General features: G+C 43.9%; 1 protein-coding gene across 3 annotated transcripts in view; it reads right to left on the reverse strand.

Annotated features, from left to right (window-relative positions):
• Positions 1 to 24,405, reverse strand: part of SRGAP2 (SLIT-ROBO Rho GTPase activating protein 2) — a 114,066-nt gene that overhangs the window by 79,662 nt on the left and 9,999 nt on the right. The gene's annotated exons all lie outside the window — the stretch shown is intronic.

A 24,405-nucleotide genomic window follows, 5' to 3' on the forward strand; every position in this document is an offset into this window, starting at 1 on the left:
TCATCTAAAGGTCTTTGAGCAGTGAAACTGCAGAGATTTGCCATGGCCTGACTGCGAGCGCTGCTCCCTCCAAAGCTTTTCCAAGAGGTGCTGTTCCAGGCTGAACCCAGAACCAGCAATAAAATTTCAGGTTTCAATAAAATTTCAGGTTTCACAGCTTCCCTCACACCTCCACACAGCGACTGCAGGCGCCCACAGCTCCAACACTGCAAGGGAAGGAGAGGAGGGAGCATTTCCCAAACTCAATTTTTTTAAAAATCAACGACTTCACTGCTGATTCCTGAAATACAGAAAATCACAGAGAGCAGCTTGGCTCCTCTGTGAGTTTGTCCCTTTGCCCAGGAAATAAAAAAAAAAAAAAACCATCTGGACCTCCATGGTTTCATTCCTGCCATGCACTCCCAGGATCAGTTGCCTCGGATCGTGCTCACATCTGCGGGAACAGTTTTAAGGAATTTGGGATTTGCCATGAACAAAACCCCGCATCTTTATTTTAGGGACTCCAAAACCCAAACCACATGTAGGAAAACACAGCTCCCAGTCAGGCTTGCCAAAAGAAAAAAAAAAAAGAAAAAAAATAATCTGCACAAATGTGGGGTTTTCAGCTTGAAGATGACCTTGATTAGCACTGAATTTGGTCATTGCAAACTTCTCAGCCTGTGGTACCCAGGGACTTTTGCTGCAAGGAGGAAATACAGCCAGCAAGGTTGTTGAAAGGGAGGAGTCAACACTGTAATTTGGGGCAAAGCTGGTCAGGTTTATTTTTCCCTACAGGAGAGAATCTTAAAAACCAGAAAACCTGTGTTTCTTCATCAGGAAATAGAGCTACAGGCAAATACATCGACCTGAGCTGCCTGTGCACTTCTTTAACCAAAACCACTCCAGCTCTGCTGCTTCCCCAGGCTCAGGGATGTCCCAGCTCAGGTGGGAAGAGTGTGGGGTCACCCCAGGAAGAGACAAATCCACGAGGAACCCAACCCTGGATGTGCAGGGAAGCATGAGCCACAGCAGGTGAAATCTGCACACTGCATTTATTTATCCCAACGCTGGAGATCCCTTTGCTTTTGAGCTGCCTTTGTTGTTTGCCCCATCCCAGGTGGTGTTTCAGGACTGGCAGGGCCACTGGGATGCTCACACACATCAGACCTGGCAGCACTTATGTAAAACTTTGCTGCTGATGCCCAGAATGTGCTGCACACACACAGCTCGAGCCCCAGTGCAGGTTTCACCAGGGAAATGCAAACCAGACAGCCCCATCCCACCTGAGGCTTTGCCATTTAGACTTTTTAAAGCCAAGGAGGTGATAACAGCACCAAAACTGCCAGGGAGGTGGTGTTTCCTTGCTGCAATCACCCAGTTCTCCTCATCCTTAACCTGACACTCACCTGCAGGTCTGACACCCAAAGAGGAACATCCTTCAACACAAGAAGCATTAGAAAGCTCTTCCTCCCTTTGGGTTTTCTCCTCCACCCTTTCCTCACCAAAAGGGATGTTCCCAACACAGAAACAACTCTCTGTGACCTTTCCAGAAGCTACTGGACAAAAGACACTAATTTTAGTAAGTTGAGGACTCATTGAAAGGGATCCCACAAAGAAAATAACTGGGCAGAGCTGGTGTTTTCTGCCAAGCACAGAAAGAGAGTCAGGATTCAAATGCAGCAAATTTTGCTGCAAAATTTTAATGTTTTTATTTCTGCATTTAGGGATTGCTCATCTGCAATTTTTTGGAAGTCTGCAACCTTCTTAGCATGGATGAGCAGCAGACACCTTGCTAGAGAAGAGGACTGGGGTAGGGATGGGAAATAGAAGATTCAGGCAGATCATGGAATGACCACCCATCCTCCTCGGTGCCTCAATTGATGGATTTTTATGAGGGCAACAAATTGGATGTTGCCCATGATGTACGCTACTGGAAAACCACCTTCTGGAGCAAAATTAGAACTACAAAGGACCACTTCCAAAAAAACAGCAGCTCTAAAAGACAAGAAGATCAGAGCACGAGTGTTTTAATTAGAAAATCCCAAGGCCGCTCAAGCTCTTGGCTCTGGAGGTGGGACACTCCACACACAGCTCTCTGACTGAACAACACAGAGAACCAGCAGCTTCTCCTCCAGTGTGAAAGGCAATCTCAGCATTTTTCTTTATAAATAAAGGCAGTGTTTTGGAGGGGAGCAGTGACAGCTGATCGCGCTCCCGCAGGGAACAATGAGCCATTCAGCCCCGGCTTATCGAGGCCGCGGCGCTGGGCCCGAGTGAGGCAACCTTGCTCATCTTTCAAACACACACCCCGCAGCCCTGTGCCACAAAATAAAATCAAGAATGCAGGAATTTCCTGAGGCTTACTGGGCCTTGCAGAGTATAAAGTGTCTGCTTGTTTTCCCACTGCTTACACAAGCAGAAGGGATTTTTTCTTTTCGGGCCTTCTCCGAGCACATCCCCCGGCGGCGTCGGGGCCGTGCGTGCTCTAACCCGAGGGTCACCGAATTACACGGGACCTTTTCATGTCTCCAGTCACAACAACCACTCCAGTCCCCAATCCACTGCTTCTGCATCTTTTAATTTGCACAGGTTATTAGGTTAACAGCCACTTTAAACACCAAAAAAGCCTTTCCCTCTCCTTTCCTTTAGAGCTTGGCAATCCCACCCACTGTGATGGCTGAAGACAAGGAACAACCTCCTGAAGATTCTGTTCAAGGGTCTGAAGGTGAATAAGCACACTTTGAATTCAAGGTCAAGATGCCAGTGGAAAAATTAGGATTAAACACCAGGTATTCTTATTATAAGCCTTGCCCTGTACCACTGAATTCCGTCCTCTGTATTTCAAATTCACGAGGCTGACAACTCTACATAATTCAAACATCCTCAGTGGCCACAGAAAGTTTTCCATCCACCTCAAACAAACCATTTATTCATTTCCATCACCAGATCATAAAGTCACCCGGGTCACCAAGGGACAGACTGTTGTATAATCCTGGGCAGTTGCATGACTTGACTTTGATCCTTTTCAACATTCCATGTAGCACGCAGGAGACAGGTCCACTTTATAACAAGGAAAGGATCTTCTGCCTTCTGTATTTTACTCCCATTTGCCATTCTCCACCCAGAGGCTGTGGCTGACCCATCCCTGGAAGTGTTCAAGGCCAGGTTGGAGGGAACTTGGAGCAACCTGGAAGGTGCCCTTGCACAGGGGAATGAGATGAGCTTTAAGGTCCCTTCCATCCCAAAGCATTCCATGATCCTCGGCATCCTCAAACTCCACCAAACGTAGCAGAGTTCTGCAGAGCTCCTGGCAGGAGTTTGTGTTTTCATCAAACAATTCCACCTGGAGCAGGGGATATTCACAGTGCCTGGGACTGCATCTTGCCCTGCTACAGCATCCAACATCTACCTTCTGAAACAGAATTTCCCAAACTTGACTTTTTAAGGCTTAAACATCCTATAAAGTTGGAATATGGAACCAACTCGTTTATTCTCCCATAGGTCACTCAGTGAGCTAAGAAAGTGTAACCTCAGAGCCTGGACTCCAACAAGATTCCTGCTCTGTGCAGGATCATGGAAAGGAAGCTGAAACCCAAGGAAGGGCTCATGTCCCTCCCTAGGAAGGGTTTCAGCTCTTGCCAGGGATAAGCTGGAACTGCTCTGGCTGGATGGCAGCAGGGTGAATCACAGGCTGGCAGCACAGGGCACCAGGAGGAGGCACGAGCTGTGCTCAGTATCTCCCCCATCTCCTGCATCCCTGGTTTCCCAAGGAAGGGAAAGGTTTCCCCGCCCCATCCCGAGTGCCACGCTGCATAAAAAGATGACAAGCTTGGGAAAGGAGTGGGATGGCAGCAAAACAGAACCACCAAGCCTCAGATGAAAGAGCAAGGCTCTCACCCACACGGATGTGCTGCAGCGGGCAGAGCCCAGCTCCAAAGCCAGCTGTGCCTGGTGGCCCTGCAGCTGTCCCCAACCTATGGGACCCTCAGCATGGCCAGAGACAAGGGACAGCCCAGGGAAGGTGGCAGCCAGCAGGGCTGTGTGGCTCAGGTAGCCCTGACTAAGAAGGAACCACCCTAAACTGCACACCCAGCCTAACACAGGCTGATTTCTCAGGCTCCCCACAGCACAGGAAAGGCAAGAAAAGGCAAAATGAATTAAATCTCCACTTCAAAGCTGGAGCTGTGATTTTAGATCTTGTGCTTCGTCCTTTTTCAGTCCTCATCTCCTGGGAGCTGCCACACAGTCTTGTGCTGAACATCAGAATGAGATGTCTGGGCATCCACTTTTGGAGACTCCATGTAGGTCAAACTAAAAACTACAGCTGAGTTTAAAGCCAACACTCCATTCAGCTTCCAAAAGTTAAAACCATCCAACACAACTTGTGAGTAAAAGCAGTAACTGTTTAAATATACAAGTAACTTTCAGAGAATGCACTGAATCACATATTTTGACGTGTTCTTACCACATCACTAAATTATTCACATTTCTCCTGCCATCACATATGAGAGGCTGTACTCCAAGAGTGAAGGACTTGGTACTTCTGACTATTTTTATTGGTAAATGATTACAAACAGGGCTGTGACTAATGACAGGCCCAGCCCAGCCACCCCAACGTGGCTGGGAAGTTTAATGACTTTGAAAAGCCTTTATATATTAACAGCCAGAATTCCAGGGAACAAGCTGTGTCACCAGCCAAAAGCTGTTGATCATCACAGCCTTAGAAAAATCTCCCTGGTAATCTAAAAGCTTGGCTTTGAAGTGAAAATGATATAAGAGGAGGAAATACAGCCTTTTGTTTAAGAGCAGAGCCAGGAGGGAGATTCAGGTTCACAACCACTGTAAGCCCTGGAAAAGGTAAATATTCCTTCTACAGCCAGATATTCCATTTGAGAAATAAGAGCGACGGGTAACACAAACTGACAAGAATCCCTTTGTAGTTATAAATATATAAACAGAGCTGGAGGTGTTGGGAGCTGAAATCCTTTCCAGCAGAGATTGATGAAATTGTTTTGAGGTGCAAGACGAGCGCTGTGAGATTTGCATTAATGAAGTGAAAGGACGCCAGACGTGCTTAAAAGCAAAAATTAAGGCTGGTCTCGGTCTCAGGGAAGAACTGAGGACATTCAGCTTTTATTTCCTCACCTACACCCTAATATATGTGCATCACTAATTACCTGGGGCTCCCTCCCAGCTTTTCCAGGCACCACACAAGTGCCACTTGCAGGAGCGTGGCAGCTGCTGCATCTGCCCTGGGTGCTGCCTCCCTGGAACATTTATAACTTTAAAGAATTCCATTTAAAAATCCCACTTTAAAAAATCCCACAGCCAGCCTGGACATTGGTTTTCCATATCCACACCAAAAACCCCCCCAAACACACCATTCATCTGGTATTCCCAGACTGCAAACTGATGTGAGGCTTCAGACCTGCAAAGCTTTTAAAAGATGCTCAAAATTCCGCAATTAACCACACTGACAAAGTTGCCAAGGTATTTAATCCATCCAGGACTCAAATTAAATATTTTTTTTTCTGTCTAATGAAGGTCCCCTTTGCTATCATCAAAACACAGCCCATGCTGTTGACTTTGGGGGAGGATGTTTAAAAGCAGAACTCAGATTAAATTCCCCTGGGCAGGGATTCATGGCCCTAATTCCAACAGCAGAACGTGAGCAACTCCTCCAAACAAGCCTGATAAGGGGAATGTGTTTGAGTACATGAGGTAATAATAATCTATTTTTAGGTTTTACAACTGTTTATTCAAAAGAAATAAAAGTTTATCAATACATTTCAAATACCCACGTGCAAACAGCAGGAGCATTGCAGCTCCTCCTCTCCAGGAAGTTTCACAGCTATTTTAGGATTGTCTGTACTCAGTTAAAGGTTTTCCCCCACTGATATCAAGCCAAAATTAAAAAAACCTCAGGCAAAGCTTTGCTTATGCTTTCCCAATTTTTGAATGCTGGAAAAAACACCACGGGCAAGTAGTAAAACTACATTTTATCAATGTTTTGCAGCATGGAATTACAGAATAAACAATTTAAAAGTCATTTTGACACATGGACTATTATTGCAATCAAAGACAACACACACATACACACATCTTCCAGTTCATATTTTCAATATTCAGAGAATAATTTGAACTAAAAAACCTCTTTGTAACTCTTTGCTGCTGTAATGAGCACCCCGAGTGTTGTGTGGTCCTGGGAGGCAGGAATTGCTTTGGGCTCATTAAAAACCTGGATTAATATTTTCTCCAAACAACTTTTTCATAGTTATTTCAATAGTTTCCACTCCTGCGGGGTGAAAATGCCAACACTGTATAGATGGCAAAAAATTTGGTGAATATTTTTAATATAAAGGGTATTTTTCCTGATTTAGTTCCCTTTCTACTTCTGGCCAGGGCAAACCAAGTCTCCCTGAAGCACCAAATCAAATGGTATTTTCCATCACACTCTCCTACTGCTCAGAAAGTAAAGATTCTTCCCTCAAACCCTGTGTTGATCACAAAAAAAGAATAAAAAAATAATAAAAGGTGTTATGAGTGCAAGGAGCTGGAGATGTGCTCCCAGTTATTCAAAACAACACAGCAAGGAGTGAAGCTAAGCATGTGCTGGACACATTTTCAATCAAATTCCTCCTGATTTCTCACAAAACCAGGGCTGGTTATGACTAAAATGTAAAAATGTGAAATGTTTCTGGATCCTGTCTGGCAGGGAGGGCTGGAGTGGGGATTTCCAGCGGGTGTTGCACAAGGGTCACGCTCCAAGGAAGGGAAGTTTAACTAATCCTGCTCCTCCACCAGCCCCACCACCCTCCACTTCCAACCCCACTGACACCACTCTAACACCTTAAACACCACACACAAAAAAAAAGCTATGAAGGAATAATAAAAAATGTTCCAGTTTGGGGAAGGTTCCTGAGCACGGATCAACCCCATGGAGCATCAGAGTGCAAGAATGAATCCAAGTGCCCCAAAAGTGTGGGAAAAGCACAGAAACACCCTGCAGGAACCAGGGGAATAATTCATTTGCAAGCCATGAGCTGCCTGGGCGTGGGGAGGGAGGCAGCCAGGGCTCTTCCCTCTCCACAGGAGCAGATTTGAATGAAGAATGTGGTGCTGCCCTGCTCACAAAGCACCTCGGGTTCCTTTGCACAGGGAGAGGCTGCACTTGCTCTCAAGAGAAAAAATCTGTTTGTTCTACGATAAACCCAGCAGGAAGAGGCAGCAGAACAGGTCCAGGAGACAAAAGATGAGTGAAGATGGTGGTGACCCTGTGAAGCTCCAGCTGGGAACATCCCAAGGGAGCTGCTGGGTGCACCTGCAGGAGGATCAGGGGGTTTGGGTGGCAGCAGGACAAGGTTCTTCCCACACAGGATGCTCCACCTGGTTGGTCCTCAGCAGCCCCTGGACCATTTTAAAATCCAGTTTTTGTAGAAGATTGGAAAATAACCTTGGGTTAGTGTTAGAATGCCACCATCCCAGAGGCATCCTGATCTGTACAGGAGATGCTGGGTGCACCTGCAGCAAGATCAGGGGGTTTGGATGCCAGCAGGACAAGGTTCTTCCCACACAGAACGCTCCACCTGGATGGTGCTGAGCAGCCCAACAGTCCCTGAACCATTTAAAAATCCAGTTTTGTACAAGATAGGAGGATAACCTTGGGTTAGTGTTAGAATGCCACCATCCCAGAGGCACCTACTCTGTGCAGGAGCTGCTGGGTGCACCTGCAGGAGGATCAGGAGGTTTGGATGGCAGCAGGACAAGGTTTTTCCCACACAGGATGCTCCACCTGGATGGTGCTGAGCAGCCCAGCAGCCCCTGGACCATTTTAAAATCCAGTTTTGTAGAAGAGTGGATAACTTTGGGTTAGTGCCACCATCCCAGAGGCATCCTGCCTCTGCAGCAGGGTCAGGGGGTTTGGATGGCAGCAGGACAAAGGTTCTTCCCCCACAGGGTGCTCAGGCACTTCCCTCTCCCCAAAACACAGCCCTGCAGCCAACCAGGGGGGCCAAAACTCTTTGCAAAACATCCCAAAAATATCTGGCTGTCATTTTGTTTCACCCCAAATCTCTGCTGCAGAAAGGTGGATTTTAGGGTTAAGAAAAGGGGAAAAAAACCAATCCTTTCTTATTTTAAAAGCAATTCTAGCACATTTCTCCCAACTCCTGCTTCTGGCAGCTTCTGCTGTGCTTTCCTGGCTTATTTTAGAGAGAGTTTCTGTCTGCAGCCCTTCACCTCCCCATCCTTCCCTCTGCTGCACAGTGTAGTAGCTGTTTAGTAGCCACAACTCCATCCTAAAACCTCACAAATGTCTTCCTCCTAAGTGTTAAGATTTCCTCTGCTGCTGCTGATTAAAACAGAAGTTAAACAAGGGCTCCTTTCACCTTCCAAAATTTCTCCTCCAAGTGTTTCAGCTGTGCTGTGTCAAGTATTGTGAGGGGTTTATTTTAAGGGTGAAACAAGCCCTAAACTGAAGTGAATTAAGTGAATTATTCATCAGAAACGTGTAATGTGCTCATTATTTCTGGCATTTCCCATCTGCTCTCAGTTCACTGCAGGAATCCCAGTTTCAGCTCCCCAGAGTGCCACATTCCAGTGCTGCACACTCAGACACATCCAGAGGTGAGAACACAGCACCCACACACACACACACAGATTAAATCCTCCACAGTCCTAATTATTTCTTCAGGAAAACAGTCCAGGGATGCATCAAATTCTCCAGACCCAATTCCCAGCTGCCTCTGCAAAAACTTCGTTAATTTGATATTCTAATTTTTTATTTATCTGTCAAGGGTGCTCAAAGTTTGGAAGTGCTAAAGAATCTGGGATGCAAGAACGCAGAAACAGCATTAATATGAAAAAAATCACTTTTTCTTCCCAATTCACAAGACCTGAAGAGTTACTCTCTTACACACGATTATTTCATGCAAAGTAACATCAAGTGAATTTGTCAAATGAATAAAATTGCCAGAACAGAAGTGGCAATTTGCAACTTACATGCCTTAATCTCTTCAATTAAAGGAAAATCCTTTGGTGAATTATGTCAGATATTTAGAGATACAAACAGAATGATTAATGCTGGTGTCTAATTGAATTTCACCTCAGGATTTCTCTGCCTCCCTCTCCCCTCTGGTACCTAACACGTTAACATGAATAAATGATTGAGAAAGAAATGAAGAGAGGAACAAAAGGGGACATGTAAACACTCCTCAAGCACAGCACAGCAAACTCAATTTCAAAATCACTTCCAGCAGGCTGCCAAATTCCAGGGCTGTCTCAGGCAGTGAGGGGAAAGTCAGACACACGTGGGGTTGGTTTTTTAATCACATGGACAATTTTCATCCTTGCTTTGTGCTAAAAAGAACCAACACCAACTTATCTGGCGTTGAAAAATAAAATTATCGATGACCAATTGAAAAATAAATTTACCAATTTATTCTTTAGGAATAGTTCTTAAATATGCAGGGGGAAAAAAAAAGGAGAATAGGATGAGGCTCCATTTTAAAATCCAGTTATCACAGAAGAGTGGATGATAACCTAGGGGTAGTCCCACTATTCCAGAGGCATCCTGCAATGAAATCTTGGGATTGAAGCCCCTTCCTTGGTGCCACCTGGGTCTGTTCCAGGACCTGAGCAGCCCAGCAGCCCCTGGACCATTTTAAAATCCAGTGATTATGTAAGAGGGGAAGACAAGCTTGGGTTAATCACCCTATTCCAAAGTATCCTGCAATGAAACCCTGGGACTGATCCCCTTCCCTGGTGCCACCTGGATCCTGTTCAGGTAAACCCACCTGGTCTGTCCTGAGCAGCCCAGCAGCCCCTGGACCATTTTAAGATCCAGTAATTATAGAGGAGTGGATGATAACCTCGGCTTAGTCCCACTATCCCAGGGCATCCTATTGCAATCACTCTACCCTGCAATGAAATCTTGGGATTGATCCCCTTCCCTGGTGCCACCTGGGCCCTTCCAGGTGAACCCACCAGGCTGGTCCTGAGCAGCCCAGCCTGAGGCAGCCCAGCTTAGTCCCACTATTCCAAGGCATCCTGCAACAAAATCCTGGGATTGATCCCCTTCCCTGGTGCCCCCTGGGTCCCTCTCAGGTGAACCCACCTGGTCTGTCCCGAGCAGCCCAGCCTGGGCCAGGCCAGCAGCCCCTGGACAGCTGAACCATGAAGGATCTCCTGAGGCTCCTCCTGGCCTTCCCTTCCTTCCCTCTGGAGCAGCAGGAAAAGCTCTCAGCCCATGGAGGAGGAGGACAGAGACTGTGCCCAGGAGTCAACAGGGTGAGTCAAATATACAGAGCCTCCCTGCCTGGCCCTGTGTGTGTTTCTGGGAGGATTTCAGGGCTATTAATTAACCCTGAGCATTCCAGGGGAGGTGAATAATGAGCATCATTACAGACACTTCACAGCTGACTTGAACAACATCAAAAAGGGCCAGGTTGTTTGCCCAGGGTACCAGTGGACAATGATGACAGAGCTGGTTTCCTCCAGAGCAGCCTCTCATTTTCCCCACCAACACCTGCCATTAAAACACCCCATAAAATCAAAGTAATGCCTCTTCCAACTGGCAGGAGAGTCCCTGATAAATCAGTCTTAACTGTTTGCATAAGAAATCAAATTGGAGCATTGTTTTAATTCAGATGTAACACACCTAAAAGCCAGACAGGAGCCTAATTGAAAACCACAAAACACAATTATGTTTAAAAAAAAAAAAGTGTTCCAGTCTCCCTGTTGCTCTCTGGCTGAGTCTGTTCAAAAGGAGTTTAGAGCAGGAATACTCCATGAAAGCAAAGCTGTCCCAAGCAGGATTTTCCTATCGAATTCCTTCAGGTGTAAATATTCAGCTGTGTAAGTGCAGCACTGCTGTCTCAAAAAAGAACTCACATTTTACTCCACAGCACCTCTTGTAAAGGAAGAAATGAGTATTTGACAGAGCCTGCAAAGCTCGAATTATGTGAATCATCATTTTTCTATCAGTTCATTGTCAGCTACAGCAACACCCATTAATCAGCACAGCTTAGAGCAGAGCAAGAACAAGGAGATGCTTATTTTTCATAAGCCTTTGTCAAGAGAACTGACATTAAAATTCAGGTCCTCCTTTTTACACACACACACACACACACACGTGTGCTTTATCATTTAGAAACCATTTCTATTGCTCCAGCATTTACAATAAATGACTCAAGGTTCAATAAAGGACTTTACTACATGCACTGTTTGGAAGGTACACAGGGTTCTGCCCAGTCTTTGTACAGTAGTAATTTCTACAATAAATTTAAAGTCTAAATCTGATTTTTTTTTCTTTTCCTCTCTGATCCCATCCTAGTTCCCTTAGGGGAAAACCACCTATTTTTTTCAAAAAAAGCTTTTTCCAAAGAAATTCGGGTGCAATCCACCACACAAACTGGGTGTGAAAGGGAACAAAATTCTCCATATTTTACAAATATTTGTACAAATAAAAGTTAGAATAATTTGAAGCCAGAGTATGAGACAGATCCATTAATCAGGATCTTCCCAGCATCGGCTGGATAGCAGAGTTAACACAGCATTCCCTGAAATGAAGCCCCATGTCCTGCATTTCCAAGCAGGCTGAGCCTGGCACTGCTCTGGGTCTCCTCTGCACAATTCAAGCTTGACCTGAGCCCTGATTAACTCCATTTTTCACTTGCTTGGTGCCACTCCACCAGCACAGTTCAGTCCCTAGAAAACACCACTAAAAAGAAATAAAAATCCAAAATTCAGAGAGTTACAGAAGCCCAGACTGGTTTGTTTGGGTTGGAAGGGACCTCAAAGCCCATCTTGTTCATGGGCAGGGTTTAAATTGACATAAATTGGGATTTCTCAAAGCCACTGGGACAGGAGGAAATTGAAGCACACATAACCCAGAGAGTGCAAAGGGTGTGACTTATTTACCCTGAGCATTTGAAGCTCCAGCCATGTGGCACAGGAGCCCCTGAACCAGCTGGGGACAAACCCAGCCAAAATCAACACAAAACAGCAGCACAGGCTCCTCTGCAAGCACCGGGAATGTTTGTGCTGCTCCAGTGAGCAGGGACTGAAAACAACACACCCAAAAAAGCCAAGCAGCCCCAGAATTCAGCAGGGAGAGAGCAGAAATCGCAGGGATGGATCCTGTGCAAAGTCAGGGTCAGCCTCGTGAGGGAAGCTCCTCCATCCTCCTTAAGGAAATAAAAAAAAAAGGAATCTTCCTCCAGAAATCCAACCAACCCTGGAATATCCACGTTTCTCAATCTTATTAATACACCAAAAATAATACAGCATTTTGTTTAGGGGTTTTGTTGGAAATATCTATGCTTAGCAAAAGCCTGTGGCAGGAAGGTCTATACAAATATTATCTTAACAATACTGAGCACACAAATAAATGGTGTAGTAAAGCCTCCATTGATAAAGTTACACGTGTAACTTTCAATAAAACTGACTTAAATTTGATTTATGTGCTGACAACATCTCAGATAACTTAGGAAATCCAGTTATTGGCATGGCTGAATTATGAATTATCAATACACGACATTTCATTAGCTCTTAGTGCTCGTTAGGTGCATAAATCACTGATGCCATTAAGCTGTGAGTGACATTTGTGAATTCTCATGGTGGTGGACCTTTACTGTGGGAGACATTCCTGTGAAGAGCCAGCACAGATGGATTTGTTATCACCACTTAAAATCCAACACTTTCACAGGAACATCAGAATAACTTACAGAGGGAAATGAGCAGTGAAAGCTTCAGCTGCTCTGCTCCTATTTTTGTTTTTTAAAAGCCTTGAATGGTTAATTTCCCATTAACATGAGAGATCTGGTTTTTCACTCCTATAAAGCCATCAACTCTCCAAACAGAGAGAGTAACCTTATCAAAGCAAGCCACTGCACCTTCCAGTCTGACTCACACTGAGACCATCTGGACAAAACATTCAGACAAGAGTTTAAAAAAAAACAAAACCCAACATCTTGAAACAAATTGCCAGACAGGATTACACAAAATGATCTGTAGAACGTGTTAGAGACAGCCAGAAAAATCTTTAAAAGCAGACAGAGGGGAGGAAATGTGGATCCTTCTGGGATCCACTTGTGGCTTATCTTTTTACCTTCCAGCTTTTCCAGCTACAAAATCCCACATTCACTGGGGGTTGCAGGCAGCCTCAAGTCCTGCAGTGTCTGCAGAGGCACCAGAGGAGCTCTGAGAGCTTTGAGAGCTGCTCCTGTGCCCCTTCACCAGTTGCTTTTCCCAGTTACACCAGCAATCCCCCAGCACTGACACCGTGCCACCGCTCCCTCCTACCAACCAGAAAAATACCCAGATTTTTGCCATTTATATACCCAGTACTGGTATATAAATATATACTACACCTATATACTATGTGTATACCTATATATACTATGTATATATATATATGTATGTATAGGTGTGTATATATATATATATATATGTATAGGTGTATATATATAAATATATAAAAAAATTTATACACACACACACACACCAATATATGGTGTGTATATACATATATATATATAAAATATATATATACCAATATATATGGTATATTTATATACCCAGTACTCTTGCTCAAATTTCTACCTCAGATTTCCCCAACAGCAATCAGCAATGGCCCCAGCTATGAAATAACCCCCCAAAATCTTGGATTTGATGCTGCAGGGTAGTTTTTATCCTTTATCTGCCAGAGCAGACACGCTGATCCAGCCAAGGCACTGCATCCAGCTCATTGCACATTTGCCTTTCTCATTAACAAGCCCAGAGGTCATTTTGCCAAAGGACAGACAGATAAAGCAGACAAACTTTCCACTACTCCCCGACAGCTTAATTACTACCCAGAATCTGGAGCAAGCCATGACAACTCTGCATTCGTTTCCACATTTCATTTTTATGACACTCCAACATCTGCAGAGGATGCTGTAATTAAAAAGGAATAAAATTATGGTTAAAAAAAAAACCAACAAAACACACCAACAAAGCCTGGACACAGTCATCTGCTCAAAGAACACGGATTACACAGCAAGTACAGATGCTCTGCAGCGGGACAGAGTTGGTGTGCAAGGTTTAAAATCCTGAATTACACATTCTGCAGTCGGTGTGCAAGGTTTGAAATCCTGAATTACACACTCTGCAGTTGGTGTGCAAGCTCTGAAATCCTGAATTACACATCCTGCAGTTGGTGTGCAAGCTCTGAAATCCTGAGTTACACACTCTGCAGTTGGTGTGCAAGCTTTGAAATCCTGAATTACACATCCTGCAGTCGGTGTGCAAGCTCTGAAATCCTGAATTACACATTCTGCAGTTGGTGTGCAAGCTTTGAAATCCTGAATTACACACTCCTGCACTCCTGTCCTGCAGCAGGACAGAGTTGGTGTGCAAGGTTTAAAGTCCTGAATTACACACTCTGCAGCAGGACAGAGTCGGTGTGCAAGCTTTAAAGTCCTGAATTACACACCCTGCAGCAAGGCAGAGTCGGTGTGCAAGGTTTAAAGTCCTAAATTACACACTCTGGGGCAGCCAGGGGAGCCTCAAATGAATTTGAAGGGAAGTCCTTCATTTCAGAGCACACTGCTGATGTTACACTTGGCACAGCCTGGCTGGAAGTGCGCTCTGTGCTGGACTGGGAATTAATGAGATAAGCACAAGGCATCCATCCTTGCAGCATTCCTGCATCCAAGGAACCCAGACTGCAAGCCAGAGGGGTAAAACCTCCCTAGAACAGGATGTCCAGCTTTTAATCTCCTGAAGTGTAGCTAAGAAACCACTGCATGGGAAGGAAGTCAAGCCCATCAGTCTGAAGACAGCCTGATCCTCCCCACTTCCCCACCTCAGCCCAACTTGAAAATCTTCATTTTTAGGCACGGTGACACTGAGCAGCCTTGCAGATGATGGACAGAAGGACTGGGCTCACACAAACAGCTCCACGCTTGCAGTTTGCATCAGCCACAGCACTCAGCAATGCAAATTATCTTCCTCAAACTCTGCAGAGGAAGGGCTGGAGGTGCCTGGTGACAGCAGCTGCTTCCCCTGTGGCAGCCACTGGAAGCAGAAGCATGTGGCAGCTTCCTTGCAGAAAGCTCTGCCCTTAAAAATAAAGCTGGAAGAGAAACTGCTTCTCCCACCTGTCCTTTGTAGAGAGGATTCAGATATCACCCCCCAAGAGGAAGGCTCCAACCCAAACTGCCTGGTGGACACACTCCCCACACCAGCACACACCCTCAGAGTGCGGCACTCACTGGGTTACGTGTGCCTGCATCTCCCCCTGTCCCAGTGGCTTGGAGAAAGCCCAGTTTAAACCTGAAACGTCGTGAAATGTCAAACTGCCTGGTGGACACGCTCCCCACACCAGCACACACCCTCAGAGTGTGGCACTCACTGGGTTTGTGTGTGTTTCAATTTCCTGCTGTCCCAGTGGCTTGGAGAAAGCCCAGCTTAAACCTGAAATGTCAATTTAAACCCTTGCTCATGAACAAGATGGGCTTTAAGGTCCCTTCCAAACTAAACCAGTCTGGGCTTCTGTGACTCTCAGAATTTTGGATTTTTATTTAATTTTAGTGGTGTTTTCTAGGGACTGAACTGTGCTGGTGGAGTGGCACCAAGCAAGTGAAAAATGGAGTTAATCAGGGCTGCAGCATCCACAACCACCTCAATTTCCATTTAATATCAGCTTGTCCTTTCCTTGATTTCACAACACAGTCAAAATAGAACAAACAAAAAATTCTTTCCCCGGGAAGTTTCAGTTCCCTCTTTTCAAAACTGCGTCAACGACAGACGAGGCACGCTGGGGTCTCCTCTCATTTCCCCTCAGAACCTCCACTCTCCCCAGGAAAGAAAAACAGTGAGAGGTCTCCAATAAGAGGAGAAGGTCCTGGAGGGCCCAGAATTAAAAACATCAGAGCACACAATGGCCCCGACCGTGCTGCAGCTTTTCATTCCGGCCATTGTCCGCTAAGAATAGCCCAGAGCCCCACGGCCACATTGTGTGCTCCTGTCCACCTCCCTGCCAGGGCTATTTAAAGCCTAAAACAGCTTCTCCTCAGATGTCAGCTCTGGCTGGGAAGTAAGAGCCAAGGCAGTCTTGAGATTGTGGATTTTGAAGCGCTGCCCGCTGGGCGCGGGGTGGAGTTTGTGATGAAAAACAACAGGAGAGGAAAAGTTGCTGCGAGAAAACGGCAGGGCAGGTGTGGAGAGCTGCAGAGGACAACAGCACATCCGTGAGCCAGCTCCTCACAGGATCACACAGCCTGGAAAAGACCCCCAGGACCAGAGTCCAGGCTGTGTGTGGTGGTGCTCACAGGGGTCCCAGGACGAGGGAAGAGATGAGAATCTTGACTCCATGTTTCAGAAAAATGGAGTTCTGAAATTATCTGATTATTATATTATTTTTGATATATTATGTTATTATTATTTTATTATATATATATTACTTTATTATTACTTTATGATATATATTATTTTATTTTATTATTATTTTATGATATATATTATATTAAAAGGAAATGATATATTAAAACTATACTAAAAGAATAGAAGAAAGGATTTCATCAGAAGGCTTGCAAGGAAAGGAATGAAATGATAATAAAAGCTGGTGACTGACCAGAGAGTCTGTGTAGAAGGGGCTAACAGCAGGCTTGTTAGCTAAAGGAGCGAGAAGAAGCTGAGAAGTAAGAAGCTGATAAGAAGCTCTCTCTAAAGTTGTAACTAAGGAGACTGAGAGAAAAAAGATAAAAGAACTTTGCAGTTAGACGAAGCATTTTTAGAAAGATAGTTAAGTTACTATAACTTCTCACTAACAGTATAATGTTGATTTATTGTAGCTAATAGTAAAGATAGAAGAAGCATAAACAATTGGAAAGTGTATAAAAATCAGCCATGTCAATAATAAAGTGTTGCCAACTGAGGCTGCTTGTGGTCTCTGCTTTATGTCGTGACCGCCTCGACAGCTACAAGTCTGAGCCAGCTGGGCTGTGATTGGCCATTAATTAAAAACAACCCCATGAGACCAATCCCAGATGCACCTGTTGCATTGCACAGCAGCAGATAACCATTGTTTGCATTTTGTTCCTGAGGCCTCTCAGCTTCTCAGGAGGAAAATCCTGGCAAAGGGATTTTTCAGAAATTATCATGGCTACAGCTGTGACCGATCCCCACCGTGTCCCCCAGACCATGAAGTGCCACCTTCCCAACAGGAGCTGGCTGGTGCTACCTCCAGGACTCCTCCATTTCCAGCCTGGGTAAGGTTTTAAAGACAATCCCTGTCAGATAAAGGCACAGAGAATTACAGGACAGAGATGCACAGTGAAGTTACCCTCCCACAATAAATATATCCCAAGTGTGCCTGCGCTGAGCCACAATCCAGTGATTTTCCACTGAACACCTGAATTTTTCATTGAATTACCTGGCCAGGGACTGTAGACAGCTCATTCAGGTGCTCCTCTGGCACACTGTTGGGGTTTGAAAGAATGAGGGGTCAATTTTCCATTGAACTTCCTGAATTACCTGGAATTATTAAAACCCCACTGATCCAGCATCATTCCTACGCTGATACAGACAACAGGTACTGCATGAGTCACAAACCCACACAGCAAATTTCACAGAAGCTGAAATCAGCAGCCACTCTGCTTTCCAAGAACAAAACAACACCAGCTAACCTCTGTGACTTGCAAGGAAATCCAAATATATCAAAGCCCAGGCACATGCTGGGAATAAATGCCAATGCCCAGGGATGCTGCTCATCTCAGCACGACTCCTTTATTCTTTGTGAGTGATACCCATGGACAAAAATAAAGCCATGGGCTCAGGCCATGCCTATAAACATTAATTGTTGTGATCTGTAATTGTCACACAAATATCAGCCTTTAAAAAAAAACCCAAGTTACTCAAGCCCCAAGAGCCCCATCAGCACCTTGGTGCTCTTAAGACATCTGGAAATGCAAGGCAGGATTTCTCCTTCTATCTGCAGCTGTGCAGAGCCCAAAGCTCCTCTCCAGCTCCAGTTTGGGTCCAAAAGGAGCAGAAAAGTGATTCATCCTCCCACTGTGCATCCAGGCTCCCATTTTCCTGCCAGAGCCCACCACCTTTGGCAGCTCAGAGCACTCCAGCACCGAGGCAGGAGTCACTCCCAACAGTGGGAACATTTGGTGACATTTCCACTGCTACAAACAGGGAATGAATTTGAATCAGGACCTATAAAAGATGGAGGTTGAGTCATCCAACTTCTCGTGCACCAAACTGGGTTTTGCTTCTTCCCCCTTTTCTTGCTGTATGTGAACAGTGCATTAAAGAAAATGTAATCAAGGAACCTCCTAGCAAGCAAAGGGAAAAAACAGCCTCAAAAATGAACTCAAACTCACTGATCAATTCTGTTCTGCTTGCTGAGTTCAGTGGACTTCTGACTTCATCTACAACAACCCTGCCAACAGGAGAAAACTGAAAATTACCTCTACCCAAATCAAAATGACAGCAATTAAGCCATTAACAAGCAGCTTGGTGAGTTCAAGCCATCAGCCTGGAGTATTAAATGGCATTTTAAGCCTTTCTAGGAAGAACCATGCTAGCTGTTACAGCTCTCCAAGGGCTTGAATGGATGGTTACATGCTCAAAAAAGCTGCATCTGCCTGAGCAAGAGAACTAAAATTACCCCAAAAATCAAATCCCCACACCAGCAAGTTAACAGTAGGTGCAGAAAAACTATTAAGCCAGCCAGTGTGCAGTATTAGTTTATTTAGAGTAACCACATTATTAACCAATCTGCCAGCAGTAACAGAAGCCATCCCCAGTGTCACCACTGGCACAGAATTCCCAGTGTGCAGAAAACGCTGGGATGAGCAGCCTGACCTCAACACAGAAAATGAGATCACCACAGAAGCAGGCCCTCACTGAAATTTCAAGCCCAGCCTAATTACTGCCAGGGCAAAGCTGATTTCTCTCTGCTCCTGACACATTTTTCCCCCTTCCTCCAAGATTGCTGTGCAGTGTTTTCCTTGTGAGGGATGGCAGCAAAAGCCAGGTGAGCACTGAGACAGCACCAGAGCACTAAAATGTATTAGTTTATTTAGAGAAAAAAGGGAAAATGTCTCTGCAGCACAGGGAATCTTCTGTTTGCTCTGGGACCAACCCCTCTTCCTCACACACACCCCAAAAATCCATCCCAGCAATGAGGGAGCCCACCCCAAGGAAACAGGGTTTGTTCTACACAAGGAAAGGATAAGGAATCACCCCACAAATAGTTTGCTGTGCTTGATCTACCCCCAGAAAATACATTTAACATTCACAAACTTCCTCCTGTTTAAATTAAAAAGCTTCCCAAGGCTCAGTGGGAACAGGGAAGGTTGGCTTCAACACTAAGGGTTCCTCAAGGATGTGGGGAAATGGCAACACAATCCCAGTACAGGAGGTGGCAAAATGAGCATCCTTCACATTCTCACCTGGCCTCTCTTCTTGGCAGCTTGAAAGATTTCAAGATTTTAAAATATAAATTCGACATCCAGGACTGGCAAACCAGTATCTCTGCCAGCACTGAACTTCACACAAGCCTCCCACTCCTAAAAATAAAACCTAAAGAAAACAGCCATTCAAACTCAATCCCAGTGGAGCAAAAAGAACTTTGGGAGAATCACAAAAAAAAAAAACAAAACTGGTGCTTAAAAATAGCAAACCTGATTGTTTGTGTTGGGAGATTTCAGGGGAGTGTTTATTTCCTTCTTAATCCCCAAAACAGCAGGAACCAGAGAGAGGGGAAAAGTGAAGGGAGAAAGGAATGAAAGCAAGGGATAACTGCAGACACATTTCAGCTTGCTGACAATCTGATTCCAGACTCTACAAAGTTCTGACTCATCCCTGGAGTTGTTTTCTGATTGTTCTTTGCAGCTCAGTTTTATTTGAGGGATGAGCTGCATCCCCCTCTCCCCGTTTCAGGGACACCTCATTCAGCATCACCCTGGGATTTGTCCTTCTGTCCCCTCCAAAAATTCAAAAAGGAACAACAAAAAGAATCACAAAGTAAAAGCCCTGTGCAGTTATCTCCTCTGTCCAAGTGATTTTCTTGAAAAGAAGAGGCACATCCTGTCCAGCCAGGCAGGCTGCACTGCCAGACAAAAAACAAGATATAAAAAAGCTCAGTGTTCTCTCAACATGTTTCAAGATGTGTAACTGAATCCCATAAATCTCAGCAGAGACCTTGATTTAGGTCATTTCGAGTAATTCACTACCATTTAATCTCCTCACCTACTTTTGGGCTGCTTGGAACACAGTGGCTGAGCAAGATGTGCTGAAAGGCCCAATTCAGGGAGCCAGGGAACACAGACTCCCAAAACCAGATCTGGATCAAGGGCAAGAGGATCCCTGTCCTCAGCCAAGGCAAAGAACAGCTCTGACACCAGCACACCACAAACAAAGGCTGGTTTCAACTGGATGCTCTTTCGATGATCATAAATAAGCTTTTCAAAATGAAAATGCATTTAATTTTAAAGGAAAAAGGCAATTTTTTTATTGCATGCATGTTATAATACACATGCAGTTGTGTATTTGATTTGATAATAAATCAAATCATATCAAATTGAATAATTTGATTATTTAGCTTTAAGGCAGCTAAGAAATAATAAATTTATAACATTTAAAATGTGCTACAGGAAGTTCCAGAATCAGAATTCCCTGAAAGACAACCAGGGCTTTTGGGTTTTTCAGGCATCAAAGGTACAAGAATTCGCAATTGTAATTATTATATATGATTCATAAACTCCCTCATTTACACTAAGAGGAAGAGAGACCAAAATCAAAGCAGAGATGAGATACTGAGTGAAATTTAGAAAGGGAGACCAAAATCTAAGCAGAGAAAAGGTGCTGAGCGAAATTTAGAAAGTGATGCAGTAATAAAATATAAACTTCAAGAAATCTGTGATACAGCTGAAGAGCTCTTTATTGTATTGAACAGAACATTGTGTTTGGGCTACTCCAGACAAAGCCAGATAAATAAATACTTCATACACTTTTTGATAAAAACACAAAATCAAAAGTGCTATAATCTGAAAAAAAAAAATTCTCTGTAAGAGAAATGAGGAATTGTGCTCCAAAAAAAAGTGAATGGTCAACAGGTTTTGGTGTTATTGCCATAAGCAATGAGACTTCAGGGGGATTTTTGTTTTATTGACAAAATCAGCTTTTAGAGAGGCATAAGGCAAGAAGCAATGGAAAAAAAAAAGGAGGTGGGAAGGAAAAGGAACCTGTTCTCCTCGTACTCCTCAGAGCTGGATTTGTTCTCCCTATCGCTGTCAAAGCCTCCAAGTCATTCTGCAAACACAGCACAAGCTCCCCACAAGACAGCCCAGGCAGGGCTGGCTGCATGCTGATGGCTTTCATTAAAAATAAAATAATAAATAAATAAAAATCTACGTACTCTTCCCATCCCCTGCACACACCTTTCCACGCAGGACCTCAAAGCAAGCTCCTCCTGGCAAGGAGAGGCACCGATCTTTTGGGACTGATAAATGTGTTTAAACAGTCAACATATAAATAACTTCTTACAGAGAGCCTTCCCCAAGATACAGAATCCTTCAATTAAAGGTAACAGCAAATTAGCAGCACTTTCATCCCAACCATAGCAGCTGGTGGAGCTGCTCTGGCTTTGGGACAGGGTGGGGTGCAATGGGAATTATTTGCATGAAGCCTGATCCTAAAACCGCTGCAAACCATGTGAGGGAGCTGGGAGAAAATTATAGCTGCTATTCCAGCTCCCAGCCAGTGTTTAGTGTGGAATTCACAACTCAAGGAACCTCCAGCAGCACAAAAACAACATTAATTCTCATCCCTCCATACGGGATGTTGGATATTGTGCAATTTCCCAAACCTTCACAGGGGTTTGTCTTGTTCCTCCCCAAAATTCTGATGGGATCCTTCAGTCTGGGTCCAGTTCTGAGCCTCTCACTTCAGCAAGGACATGAAAATCAAGGAGTCAGGAGCAGCCAGGCAGCAAATGGATAAATCACAGCAAGAATGCCCAACTGTTCCAGGGTGTTTACCAGAAAATAGTGTTTAGTGTGGGATTCACAACTCAAGGAACCTCCAGCAGCACAAAAACAACATTAATTCTCATCCCTCCATGTGGGATGTTGGATATTGTGCAATTTCCCATACCTCCATAGGGGTTTGTCTTGTTTCTCCCCGAAATTCTGATGGAGCCTCGAGTCTGGGTCCAGTTCTGAGCCTCTCATTCCAGAAAGGACAAGAAAATCAAGGAGTCAGGAGCAGCCAGGCAGCAAATGGATAAATCACAGCAAGAATGCCCAACTGTTCCAGGGTGTTTATCAGAAAATAGCTGGGAGTTCCAGAACAAAATGAAACAAAAAGCCCCAACAAAACCAAACCAAAACACTTCATTCACTGCCAAAAGTTGTCACTGCTTTCAGGGTATGAAAGAAGGCTCTACCTGCAGGGATTTTCCAAAGGGGGCAGTGCCAGAATTTTTTCTCCATTTAAATCTGAAACCAAACCACCACCTGAATTTCCACTGACAGGTTTGGTGGGAAGTGTTTTTAGCCAAGATTTTCAGGGAGAAAGTGTGAAAAGTGGAAATAAATGGATGCAAGGAGCCCTTCCCAGCTTTATTCTATGAAGTTCACTGTGATGGGGGAAATAATCTGACATAAAGCCTAAATTAAGATTAATTCCTTAAGTATGAAGACAATGGTTATAAATGTGTTTGGCATTAGGCAACTGGCCTAAATAAAAGGACTTCTCTTATAGTTATGTGTAAATTAATTTATCATTACAGTCAGAAATTAATCATTTCATGGAAGGTAACAGCAGCATATGGATTGATAAAAGTTCAAACCAACCTCAGAGCTAACACAAGCAATCTGGATGGCATAAGGAGGGAGAAAAGGCAATTTAGCAACCAGCAATGAGCCTTCACACACACAGGAAATAAAATCAACACTTGAGGGGTCCAGAAATCTGCTCCAAGGGGTGCTCAGCCCTAATTCTGAGTTTATCCAACAACCCTGATCAGCAGAGCTGAAATCTTTGCCAACACAAGCTCCCTGCTAAGGAACCTCACACATTTAGTACAGACAAAATTTTGCCTTGCAAATAACCAGAACCCAAGAATGTCACAGCTCTGATGAACCTGGCAGAGCTCAGATTATTTAAGCCTCTCCCAGCCTGTCTGTGGGTGCTTGTCCATCCTCCTGTTCCCCCTTTTTTTTTTTATTTTTTCATTTCTACAGCACAGCTTACAAGCACCAGAAACACAAAAGTTAAAAAAAAAGAAAAGAAACAGAACAAGGAGTATTCAGAGTTTTTAGACATCCAGCTCCAGGGGGAAAACACAAGAGCACAATTTCATTCATAGCAAGTTGAGTTTCCATCCAAACAGCATCAGTGTATCCTGTGACCTTTGTAGTGCTGCATTTCTCCCTCCTTTCCCCCTCCCTTTTCCAGCTGCACATTTTAAAATCCTATACAGGCAAAGCCTTTTGTTCCTATTTCAGCATTTTCCTGCAGCTCTGGGTTCCTCCCTGAGGAGCTGGGACCCTCTGCAGCACAAATACTGGGGGGTTACTGGTGCTTTTGAAAAGTAACTGGGATGAAGCCTCTTCCTCCTTCACCAGATGGAGAGAAGACAGAAAAGTCAGGGTTCCATTCATGAAAGAGACCAGAGCAAAGCCAGGCTCCTTTCCAAAACCACTTCACAGGGAGTTCATTTATTAAATTTCTGAGTGGCTGCTTATCAAACACTGGGGAAAAACCTCCATGGGCCTGCACCTCCACACTCCGCTTTGTCACTGTCACCCATTCATCCCCTGCACAGATTAAGGAAAAATGAGACTTTTTCCCTCCTCACAGCAACAATGGCTGCTTCTTATTAATGTGCTTTTCTGTCCTCAGAGTTTGATGCATTTCAGGCTCACCAGACTTGTCAAAACACACCTATGATGATTTGCTTTATGGGTGAGAGGTCTGAATTTACATTTGCCAATAACCAAAATAATCCATATATTATTATTATACAATATAAGTATTATATATATTATTATATATGTATTACATTATATACAATTATTATATTGTTGTATTATTATAAGTGCATTTATTATCTATTAATAAAAATATTATTTATTATATGTGTGTTTATTAATAAGTATTATTGATTATTATATTATATTGTTATATATGTAATATATTATAACTATATTATATATGTGTTATTGTATAATGTATTTATTATCTATTAATAAATGCATCTTGTATTATATCTGTATTTATTAATAATAAATTGATATTATTATTATTATATATGTATCATTATGTTATTATATTATTATATAGGTATTATTATATAATATTATATTATTACTATATGTTTTATTATATCATGTATTTATTATCTATTATTAAATACATCTTATGTGT

Source organism: Molothrus ater, chromosome 25 (genome assembly GCF_012460135.2).
Source record: "Molothrus ater isolate BHLD 08-10-18 breed brown headed cowbird chromosome 25, BPBGC_Mater_1.1, whole genome shotgun sequence".
NCBI classification, from domain to species: domain Eukaryota; kingdom Metazoa; phylum Chordata; class Aves; order Passeriformes; family Icteridae; genus Molothrus; species Molothrus ater.